Consider the following 11,011-nt stretch of genomic DNA (forward strand, 5'->3'; position numbering starts at 1 on the left):
CGCCTAAAGATCTCCTCCTTCTTTGAAGTGTGAGCAGGAGGAGATGAGCAGGGAGCGATCATCTTGTCCCGTCTGCAAAACTCTGGCAGTGGGAAGCGATCCCGTTGTGCACATGTTTACATAAAGTTGATCATAAACAGGGTCACATTGAAGTGTGCTGTTGTGGTCCATTGTTGGCGGATTTCATGGCTCATAAAAATAATTGAGAATTTTTACCACTGAAAATAAACCTTCACTCAAGAACAAGTAAATCAGTTGATTTTTTTTTTTTTATTTATTTATTTTTTTTGCAATAAGTGTTGTTTTTATTATCTTGGTGATTTTTTTTTTTTTCAGCTGGATGGAAATAATTTGGGTTTTCTTTAATGCTCACTTGAAGTTTAGGCAGTTACAGAGTTGGAATAAACACAAAGTCAGCATGGGGAAATGAAAGAAACAGGGCGAAAGGAAATACCGCGTGTCGTGCTGCGCTTTCTGTCCACCTTTCACCACCTCTCCGCTGTTTGTCCAGATGCCTAATGGTTTATTATGGGAAACCCAAGGTTTTCACGTTGAGATCCAAACTGGCTTTGAGACCACAGCTGCAGTCGACTTTCCTCACAGGAGCCCAGTTCAGATCATCATACGCCTCTCACTCTTTCGGCCTTTGATAGCTCATAATGAGTTCGTTATTATTGTGTCATGAAATCATCTGGAGGGACTGAAAGGACATTTCAAGTGAAACATACACTGTGATGCACTTCAGCAGTGGAACTTACACTCTAGATGGATGGTGCCCTACAGATCTCAGTTCATGTCCTACTAAACTAATACTTTGTTGGATGAAATAGAAAAACGTTAGGCCTTCAGAGCCCTTTGTGACTTCACAGACTGAGGGTGTTTTTGGCACGCGCTCTCTACGAAGTGGAACACGCGAATGGCTTTTAACATTTCTGGGAATATTATATATATATATACATATATATATATGTACATATATATATATATATATACATACATATAATACCGACTGGCATAGAGACACAATGAGTATTGTGTTGATATTTTCTTGTTGGGCATAAACAACTTTGGAGACAAATGGTTTTGCCTTTATTTCTTCATATATTTGCTGTCGTGGAACCTTTCCCCAGACACGCACCCATTTTCTCATGACCCCACACATCATACCCATTCTGCGCTGCATTATGGAGCTTCTCCTTTGGCACCGCACTGACTGTGGCTACTCAAAGAAAATGGGCCCCTCACCAACAGTAAAATCTCATTGCCGGGTACATTAAGGAAGTTGTGCATTTTTAGGGAGGTACAACAAATTACCTGGGAGTCATTACACTTAATGGATTCCACTGTTGGCCGCACATTTGTTACGGAAGGTTTTTCAGGGGCTATTTGTGAGAGTAAGTGTAGCTCCGAAATGCTTTGTGATTTGCTCATTATGAATTGTGTTAACTACATTGTGCCGAGCACGAGGTTCCAGGAGTCTCCTGGGGTCACACTGTGTAAAAAGATGTCTGGCAGCGGAGCCATGCGGTTTTTAATATGAAAGGATGCAATCAAGGCACCACATATTCATCTCATTTCTATGGTTACGTGGCGGGCACAGAGTAAACACCATTTCTTCTCTTTTTTTTTCTTCTTTTTTTTTCAGTTCCAGCAGTTAAAGCCCTCACTGCGTGGAAAATAGGCCGCCTGCTTTACAGGTAACACAGATGCTTGCAGCTGCTTTGTTTCATAGCCAGCGACAACTGTTGCCAGGGCCAGGCTGCCACCACAGTCTGCAGTTCAGTAACTTAATAGCAGGACAGTGTCAAAGCGGTCGCCAGATACACTCCTATTTATAGGGGAACTCGCCACTTATCATAAGGGCAGCACTTCGCCTATTTTTTATTTACTTTTCAGGCAGACTGATCGCTCTGAATGTCGCATTGTGTCTTTGGAAACATCTGCCGCTGAAGGGCAGCAGAAGCCTTATTTTGCATGAATGCAGGAGGGCAGATGGAGGACATCAAATACTGGCAAATGCTGAAACCAGAAGAAGAAAGAAGCAGGCAGAAAAGAAGGCAATGAATAAGTGTTTCAACAAAGAAAAGAAATGCACCGTTTTTTAAACCTAGGCCTCTGTCATGCTGATTTCAGTACTTTGAGATGTGACAACATCATCCAGCAATGTCCAAGACATTATGTTCATGGAGCCACAATAGAAACCGCTTACATGACTATTCAAAATTATCTGTATTTTTTTTCCTTTAAAGCCTTGCACGAAACAGAACCTGTCTGCCTTCAATTTACTTCAGCTTCACCGGGGTGATGTACGTTTACAATTTATTTACCTCTTTGAAGATCTAAATCCACCCCATCAGTCTCCACCTCGTAAACCCATACGGCTGTTGATGTCCCGGTTGGAACTGGCAAAAACTGGGTCTTAACATCCCATTACATCCCACTTTAAGGCCACAGCAAAACGGTCCGTCTGCAGGGGTTTCAGCAGGGAGCCACATTTATGTTGGGATCATTAGAGCGCAACTGAAGAGAATTATATAGGTTGCGGTCATGTAGCTGGGCTAGCCTGCGTGCATGTGTGGTCACATCTGCTGTAATGGAGCCAGTTCCTGGCTATGTACTGTACCTCCCGGCACATGCTGTACGTCTGACCAGCGACTCTGATTCAAAACACACTGACAGACTGTCGCTTTAAATAAGAGCAAGAGGTTTGTCCCTCCAAGTCGTGGCACTTCTTCACATGAACGACCAACTTCTTCCAAATGAAGCATTGCCATAAAAAATGCAAAGAAGTCATGCACAGCTGAATGGAAAGCTAAGTTTGTTCATAGATTCTTTTGATTGATTGATTGATTGATTGATTGATTGGTTGGTTGATTGAAGAAATTGTGCATCCATCTTGCCAACCTGCAGCAGACAACCTTTAATCTGTCCAGAAATGTATTGGGATTCTATCACCATTTACCTTCTGGAACAAAGATGTAAATGGCGTTAGCGAAGTGTATCAGAAAAGGAAAATAAAACAATGCTGGTTACTTTTCATTGCTGGTGGATATATATTAGTTGACTTTATACTTAAATGCTAATGTCCAATGTCTTGCGGTAACTATCTGATTAGTCTGTGCGAGTGTGATGGCCACCTTTCATGGGCTTCTTAACAGATGGATAGGTGAAGACTTTCACTCTGACATGCCAGATTTTCCAAACGTTTTCTATACCTCCTCAAGATGCTCTTGGAATTAAAATGCAATGGATTTTTGACGCCTCGCTGTCGCTGGCTTGTTTCTCATTCTGAACGCACTCCGGTACCGTATGTGAAAGTAGCTCTTTGAGCGAGGTCACCTTCTCTTTCAGCACTGCATCAAGTCCAGAATGGTCTCATAAAACTGTATACGCTACACTCAGGATCATAAATCTTCTCGCTCGTATTGGACTTGATGGAGCAACTGAAGATTCCATCTTTGAGGTCTAAAATGGGCGCAAGCGTCTCGCATCAGAACAGCGAGCGCCAGTGTGTTTAAAGCGGCAGTCGGACAGCTGGTGAGCAGCGCCGCTGGGTGAGGTGCTGAAGGGAACCTCCTCTCGGACAGAACTGTCACTCTGAATGGAAACCTCTGAGGGAGACTGGCAGAAGAAAGCATGGTATGCAGAAGGAATGAGGAGTCTTTCCATCTGCCCTGGGCTTAAAGAGGGACTCGCGAGACACAGCGTCCTGGCGGGTCCGACTTTTTCTTATTGGACAATTGCATTTCCATCCGTTGGTATGTGATGATCACACAGTGAACTCTGCGATGTTATGGCGCGAAGGAACAACATTGCACGCATGCAGTCCACAGAAACGGGAGGGTTTGTTTTGGTGTGAGCATGGCAACTAGCTTTTTGTTTTGCTGCTTTTTTTTCTCTTCTTGCATCACCCCATGCATGGAGCACCACCAGAGCTTTTGCCATAGTGGTGGAAATAAGTTGGTCAGAGTGATTTACGAGAGGTGGGATGGCGAATAAAGAAAGTTGGTCTTGAGTGAGGTCAGGGTGAGGCACCAGTGAGCCTATTCTGAAATGAAAACAAGCACCCAGAGCCCAATAACAAAACCCCAACTTTTAACAGTGCACACTTTCAACGCCAGCTTCTCCTTCTCCTCTCCGTCTTCGCTGTGCTGAGAGGAGTTTCTCGTCTTTCAGACCTCAGTGTTCTGCTGTTCGCCCTTGAGTGGTCTCCGGACCAAGCTCGCGGTGATCTCACCGTGTGCTCGCTAACATAAGGGGCATTTTGTATGAAAAGCACAACACTTAAAAGGGGAGAATTCAGCGTTTTATGGAACAGAGCTCCTTAATGAGGCCTCACGTGAAATACAAACGGGCAACTTGTACTCATTGTGCAGTATTTCAGGGGCGTGGTCCCACTGCTCCACCTGCTGATACTTAATCTGTTGTGTCTATTCATAGAAGCATTCATTTTAGATTTAGATTCATACTCGGTTTTGTTTTCTGCTGTCCTGGTTCTGCTGCATGTCCTAGTGGAATTAAAGCATAATTATAAACATGTAGCATAATACAAAGAACTGCATCTTGTGTAAGACAGTCACTTATTTTAAATTGAAATGTGTTTTGGAACTCTACACATCAGAATGGCCATTTGTAGCGTCAACTGGGAGTTTCCACAATAGCCAACGGATGACGTTGAAAATCAAACTCATGGCTGAATAACTTATTATGAATTGAATGCATCTCATGTGTCTTTAGGAGACTCCGATTGATACCATGCATTTAATGGGTTGCAATTGTTTTCTCCGTTCATGACCTATTTATTAATGCAACTTGCCTCTGAAGTGTGTCTCTTGCCCTGGAGCCTTCGTTCGGGCTGGAGTTCAAGTTAGACGGACGCCGGTTCAGAATCTAAACGAGGGAAGATGAGTGTGTAGCGCCCTCCTGTGGTCTAGCAGGACATGGCACATTCTTCACGTGTGCAAGTTAATTGACGGGAACGTTAAACCAGACAAAAGCAGTCAGTCGTTCCAATTCCTGCTCCAGTTCTGATCATGTGACATCAGTGGAATATTACTGAAAGTCATACAAATTCAGGGCGTGCACAAAAGATGTTACAAAACGGGTTGCGCAACAGCATGCAGTAATAAGAGTACATAAAAAACATTTTTCCTCAAATGTGTGATTAAAATTACAATTATTTGTTAATTCCATCAACATATATCAAATATACACATTTAAACTCCCACTCTCTCGCTCTGTGTGTGTGTGTGTGTGTGTGTGTGTGTGTGTGTGAGCATTTTTACGTGTGATCGTGGTTTTTTAAGTTGTCACGAACCGCTGTGTAATTGATGTTTCCATTTCACTTCTTCTACCATATTTCTTTTTTAAAAAAAACTATTTCATCCTCTTTAAATTCATGAAAATTCACATTATCTCGCCCCAGAAAGCAGGAGCTACTTTGCCAAAAGCCCTGGACCACATTAGATCAATATCAAGGATCACTTATCTCCCATTAGCCCACAAGTAACATGAGAATTTCGACCTTTTGATCAAAATGTATTAGCACAACTTGCAAAAAAAGCAGCACCATGATCTGAAGTAGGTGATAAAACCTCCTGACAGCCGACCAGATGATGCTGCCTCCGATTAATTTGCCCTTACAGAGTTGTTACATCATCCATTGCTCATGCTTCTGGAGTCTGAGGCCCTGTAGACAGAGACAGACAGCAGAAGATTCAGACTCAGCCTGAATCTTCCCCCAGCAGCAGAGACATTTAATCGTCCACCCATCAGCCACATTTGCAATGAAGGGAAGAAACACAACAAGCGTTTGCAGGCTTAGTCACAGTTCTGAAATGTGGCGAGAGCGAAGAATTCAAAAATATCTCCCCAAACTGTTATACCCTCTTACTGCCTCCAGAGGGAGTCAGAGTCTACTGCTCCTTCAAATGCTTCTCAGTGGCGGTGAATCCCAGGTTGCCTTTACAAACCATGAAGACGTTGATTAGAAACCATTCTCACTTTTTCCCGAGGCATAGATCAAAAACCTGAAAATAGGTACGAACAGTGGGAGAGGGGCTGGGAGGGGAGGGGAAGTGCTGTTTCCAAGCAAATCACTTTCTTGGACTTCACATGAAAGGCATCCCATTGTGGCCACTTTCATCTGTTGTGGAACATATTGATTTGCCATTTCTGGCAGCCAAGTGGAATAAAAATGTCCAGAGTGAGAATCTTAGCAGGGTAGGAATGTAAGGACCAGGCACTGGACCAGAAAAGAGAACTATTACTAATCACTGTCTCCTCACTTTTGTATTATTTATTTTCCTGTGATCACTGGCTGCCTGATCAAAACTCCGCTGCCTTCATTTAACAGCCACGAGTCGCTGCCTGCTACAGCGTTAAATTATTCAATTTGGCCTGCTTTGTTGTTAATAGCGGCAATCATTCTTGCTTAAACGGCATAATGTATGTGCTGACAGCCAACGGTGATACGAAACCGTCCTGCGGGAATTAAATCCATCAGCGGCCGATGACTGCAAACAACCATTCGAGGCTCATACTCCAGGTAGGCATAGAGTGGCATATGTGGCGAGTGGAATGCGCTTCACATCACGGCTTCATGGAAAAGGCTCATGACAAGAGCCCGGGAATGACCAAGCCACCCTTTGGGCCTTGATTCCCCTGTTGAAATCAAGTCAACATGGCGGAGCGTATAGGAAGTGTTTAACTTCCTCCCTGCGATTAAACCCGGTCAGAAAAAGCTTTTCAGCAAACTTGTTTCCTGATTTGATCCTTGGAAAGACAAGCCGGATGTTGTTGTTTAGGCAGCCCTACGGAGAGAGAAACCAAGATGACAATGAGATAAGGGTAAAGGGATTATTCCCGATTTAGACACGCCTCACTGTGAACACCAAAAGTTGCGCGGAGCGATGGAGCTCTCTGAGTCGACGTTGAACTTTTTTTTGAAATTGTAGCAAGATTTGGCAAATTTGGAGTTTCTAACGGCTAATTCAGAGAGTGGCTGAGTCTGTTTTTTTTCTTTTGTTTGCATAAGTTCCCTGGAGATGTTTTCTTCTCTCTCTCTCTCTCAGCTTGTTTGTTTACCCTTCCCCCAACAGGGAGCTGTCAACACCAACGGCATTATGGGTAAGAAAAGGTCAGCATGCCAAGGGGTCATTCCTGTGTCCTGTTTCTTCCGTTAACCCCACCCGACCGGCCGGACGGGAGGAATCTCAGGGTTACAATAACGCAACCTGCTCCGGCTGGATGCTACACAAGCAAGACGGGAAAAAGAGAGGAAAAAAATGCTCCAAGTAAAAATGTCACTTTTCCCAGCGCTGGGGATTCGCCTTTGTGACAGGACATCTCTGCATAAAGGGATCTTTAAAAGCCAACAATCGCCGCTGCCTGGGCTGTCAGGCTGAGCCTTCCCTCCTTTTTTTCCCCCTGTCCAGCTCACATCTCGGCACCACTTTGAAGTGTCTGAGACACGTGACAGAACAAAGAGGCGAAACCTGATAGGTGCTTACTGTCCGTATGGCGCACGCGAAAACATCAAATATGAAACAGGGTGTGAAGTAAGCTGTATGGAGAGCTTTCTTCTTCTTCTTACCACTATAGATTTCTGATCCTGGCGGAATTGACCTGACGTCAACACAAGCTGCCGCTTAAAGCTCCATTATATCTCTCCCAACGTCGGATGGAAGTAATTGGGCGGCATTGCCTTCTCCCTCTTTGAATTAGGCTCCCTGTCAGATAGGAGCACACGTTTGAAAGGGCTAAATGTTTTTCATTAGTGGTTTGCGAGCGCTGGTTTGAAATAAGGAACAGGCCAGGGTGGAGGAGAGATGCTTGTAAACCAGAAAGCTTCACACACACACACACACATGCACACGCACACGCACACACCATTAATTCCAGTGTGATATGATGAGTGTAAGCACTTCACGCTGTTCGCCCATTAAACCTGATGCTGCTTAATGTTCCACTGAAACGTTAGGAAGCCACTCATTCACCGTTTCGAATGCCGAGTGACCGCGTGACCCGACGCGTGAGCCCCGACCCGCTAGTTTTCAACGGCGAAGGGGGTGGAAAAAAAAGAAGAAAATAAAGCCCTCACTAAAGCTTTATGTACCGTGGCTACTCTAATAATGATCAGATGTCCCTAAGCTCCGCCTCTGGCCAGTTTAAAAACAAACCCCTAGCTGCAGAGAAGCGAGTTACACTTGAGTCAATAAACTGCTTAGTGGAAAGTGGAGGTAAACAGGTTTTTTACAAAAAGGAACTCCATTCATGATTCATTTAATAGTGTGGCAGGTGGAATTGGTGTGGCAGGTCAGTGGGTGTAATCCAAGAGATTGGACACTGATTCTTTAATCGAGCGGCTCCACAGGGCATCTCCTCCCTGCCTCCCTGATAGAGGGTCTCCTCTGTGTAGCTCTGAATTTCAATGTCTCAGCTCTTCTGGCTGCTTCCAAAGCCCCCCCCCACCACCACCACCACCACCTCCAACCCCCCCCATCCCCACTTCCAACTCTCAACTCCTGCGCTGTAGGAACCAGACGGAGATTGGGCCGGCCACGTCGATAAGCCAGGCCTCCTGCCTCGCCCTCCGTGATTGAGGGAGTCATTTAGCATTTGTAGAGAATAAGCCCCGTCATTAGCAAATAGTGGGGCAGCCGTCGTCGCTCAAAAGCCTCCAGCCCGCGAATCAGGAAATTGGCAAAGGCGGGCTAATGAGAGGGCGGTGAATGGAGGTGGCTCTGCTCCACGCAGGGTCTCAGGGGTCTCTCCATGCAGCCAACCACCATTCTGAGGGTTCCAGTACACCGCCTCATAGGCTCCCTGCTTTCTATCTAGATAAAGCCAAGCCGGAGATTGCTGCTCCATTTCCAGAAAACAAAACATTGTATCACCCTGGAAACAAGGTATTAACCCGAGTGGCCTTTTACATTAAACACCAGCAGCATCTGCCTGCTCGAACAAGAGAATGCAGAGCGCAGAGTACAAGGTCACCCGCGGAGCCATTTGTGCACTTTTGTGCAAAGGGAGGAGTGAGATTGCCGCTTGGAGACCAGATGATAAAGAGTCGTCTTATCGTCCCCGTGGGGAGCTTATTGTACCGGCACGATCCTCACGTCTAGCGCCGCAAAATTTGAGCACGCTGCAAAACGGGAGGGACATCGGGTGGCTTCCTTGAACAGATGGTAATATCACACTTCCTCGATTGGAGGCTGGTGTATTGGCACTTCCTCTGCATTCCGACTCACCGGTGGAATACTAAATCCAAACACAGGGCCTCCTCCTGATCATCCCCCTCCGCTCGTGTTTCGGATTGAAAGCACGCGAGCCCACGCACGTCCAAGGAACCACAGACGTCTTCATTGCGCGTACACAGCTGGAGAAGATGAATTCCAGCTACAGTGATCATCCTATCCACCAGCACGACCAGCACCACCTCATCCTTGCTCCTTGCACATGAGTAATTGTCAAAACCCTTTGAAACAATGCTTGCTTTCACCGGTAATGGAAGCCCTGCTCATTCATTATTCAGTGTGGGACAGTGCTGGGAAGTGCCAAGGGGGCCTGTGAGTTATTACTGAACGAGAGCTACCCTGATGCTTCACAGGGGAGCGAAAAAATTCCCACTGCGCTTTATTCTTCCTCTCGCTGTCCCCAAATCTTTATTTTCATCCTGCCTCCCCAACCCCCCGCCGTCCATCTGCACAGGCAGACGCCCAGAAGCCGAGATTGCATCACAGCTGTGCTGCGGTCAGACGGACCGTGACTGGCTGCAGACAGAATGACAGACGGTCTCCGGGGCTCCTTCGCGTCACCGCGCCGCTCGACCACGGACGGCCACGGCTGGTGCAGAAAGGCCTTTCACTTTCTTTTTTTTTTTGGTTTTTTTTACAGCCCTCCTGGGACTGCTGGGCGATTTATGAGGAAAGCAGAGGGAAGAATGCAGTAGGAGGAGGAGGGGGGGAGGGGCTGTCTGACCTGCAGATAGCACATGGCAAGAAACAGATAGGTTTGATATGAGAACATGCCCGCACTTGTGCACAGGGAATGAGAAACCGCACACTTTAGTCCTGCAGACCAGGCCAGTAAATACAGACACTCCGCCAAGACAGGGAATTCTAACAATGCGCCTGAGCCGTCTCATTTCCTGCGTCTGGTCACCAGGAGTCTCTCCTGTGGAGTGAAAGTGAAGGCATAGAGAGGCAGAACCAAAGGCATAGAGTTGTAAATGTAAAATATTATAATAACTATCCTTCTCTCGACAAATATCCGTTTGTTAGTTAATCTGTGTTTCCTATCTATGGGACACAACTTATTTAATACTACTATCAAATAATTATTCATTTATTTTACATCTCTTAGCAACAGATAAGAAAAAGAAAACCCTGCTACGAGGAACGACTCTTTTGTCGAAGGCGTCTGAAAAACAAGCTCGCCCACACGCAACCCTTTTCCCCTTTTTTTCTGACACAATTTGCAGGGCTTGTAAATGTCCCTTCTGTGTAAATGTCCCGTCTGTTTGTGCATAACCCCGTGATTTTTCGTTGACTCTTCCCTCCCTCTGCTGTCAATCTGCATTGCAGAATCGAAACCAAGGCTGGGGAATTGAACAAATTATTCTGCCAATGTCAGAGGCGACCCACACCTCCCCCGCCTGCTAAATGAGAAGTGAAGGCAAGACGAGCAATCCGACCACATCAGAGACATTTCACCTGTCTGGCTGAGAGAAGTCACCGCCTGCCTGTTCCCGTACGCCCGGGAATATGAAAGGCTGCGTGCATGAGATGGATCTGGTCTAATTAGGACGCGTCTGTCCTCGAGCGCCGAAATAATGCAAATATCAGCGTAAAAGATAAGGGTTTTCGGAGCTTCAGGCATGCATTAGTGGACCTTTGGTTTACGGGGTGTAATTGAATATTCTTGTCTATATGCTTTTCGACCCAAGCAATTTAGCATGCCGGCTTGTTGCCATAAAAAAAAAAAAGACCCAATTAATTTGATTAGGAAG

The 11,011-nt window shown here is 45.7% G+C and overlaps 1 protein-coding gene across 1 annotated transcript in view; it reads left to right on the top strand.

Moving 5' to 3' along the window:
* The window catches only part of fjx1 (four-jointed box kinase 1), a 31,610-nt gene that overhangs the window by 16,238 nt on the left and 4,361 nt on the right, over window positions 1-11,011 (top strand). The gene's annotated exons all lie outside the window — the stretch shown is intronic.

Source organism: Nelusetta ayraudi, unplaced genomic scaffold, assembly GCF_046127955.1.
Source record: "Nelusetta ayraudi isolate G7.1 ecotype Tasmania unplaced genomic scaffold, CSIRO-AGI_Nayr_v1 ptg000125l, whole genome shotgun sequence".
Classification (NCBI taxonomy): domain Eukaryota; kingdom Metazoa; phylum Chordata; class Actinopteri; order Tetraodontiformes; family Monacanthidae; genus Nelusetta; species Nelusetta ayraudi.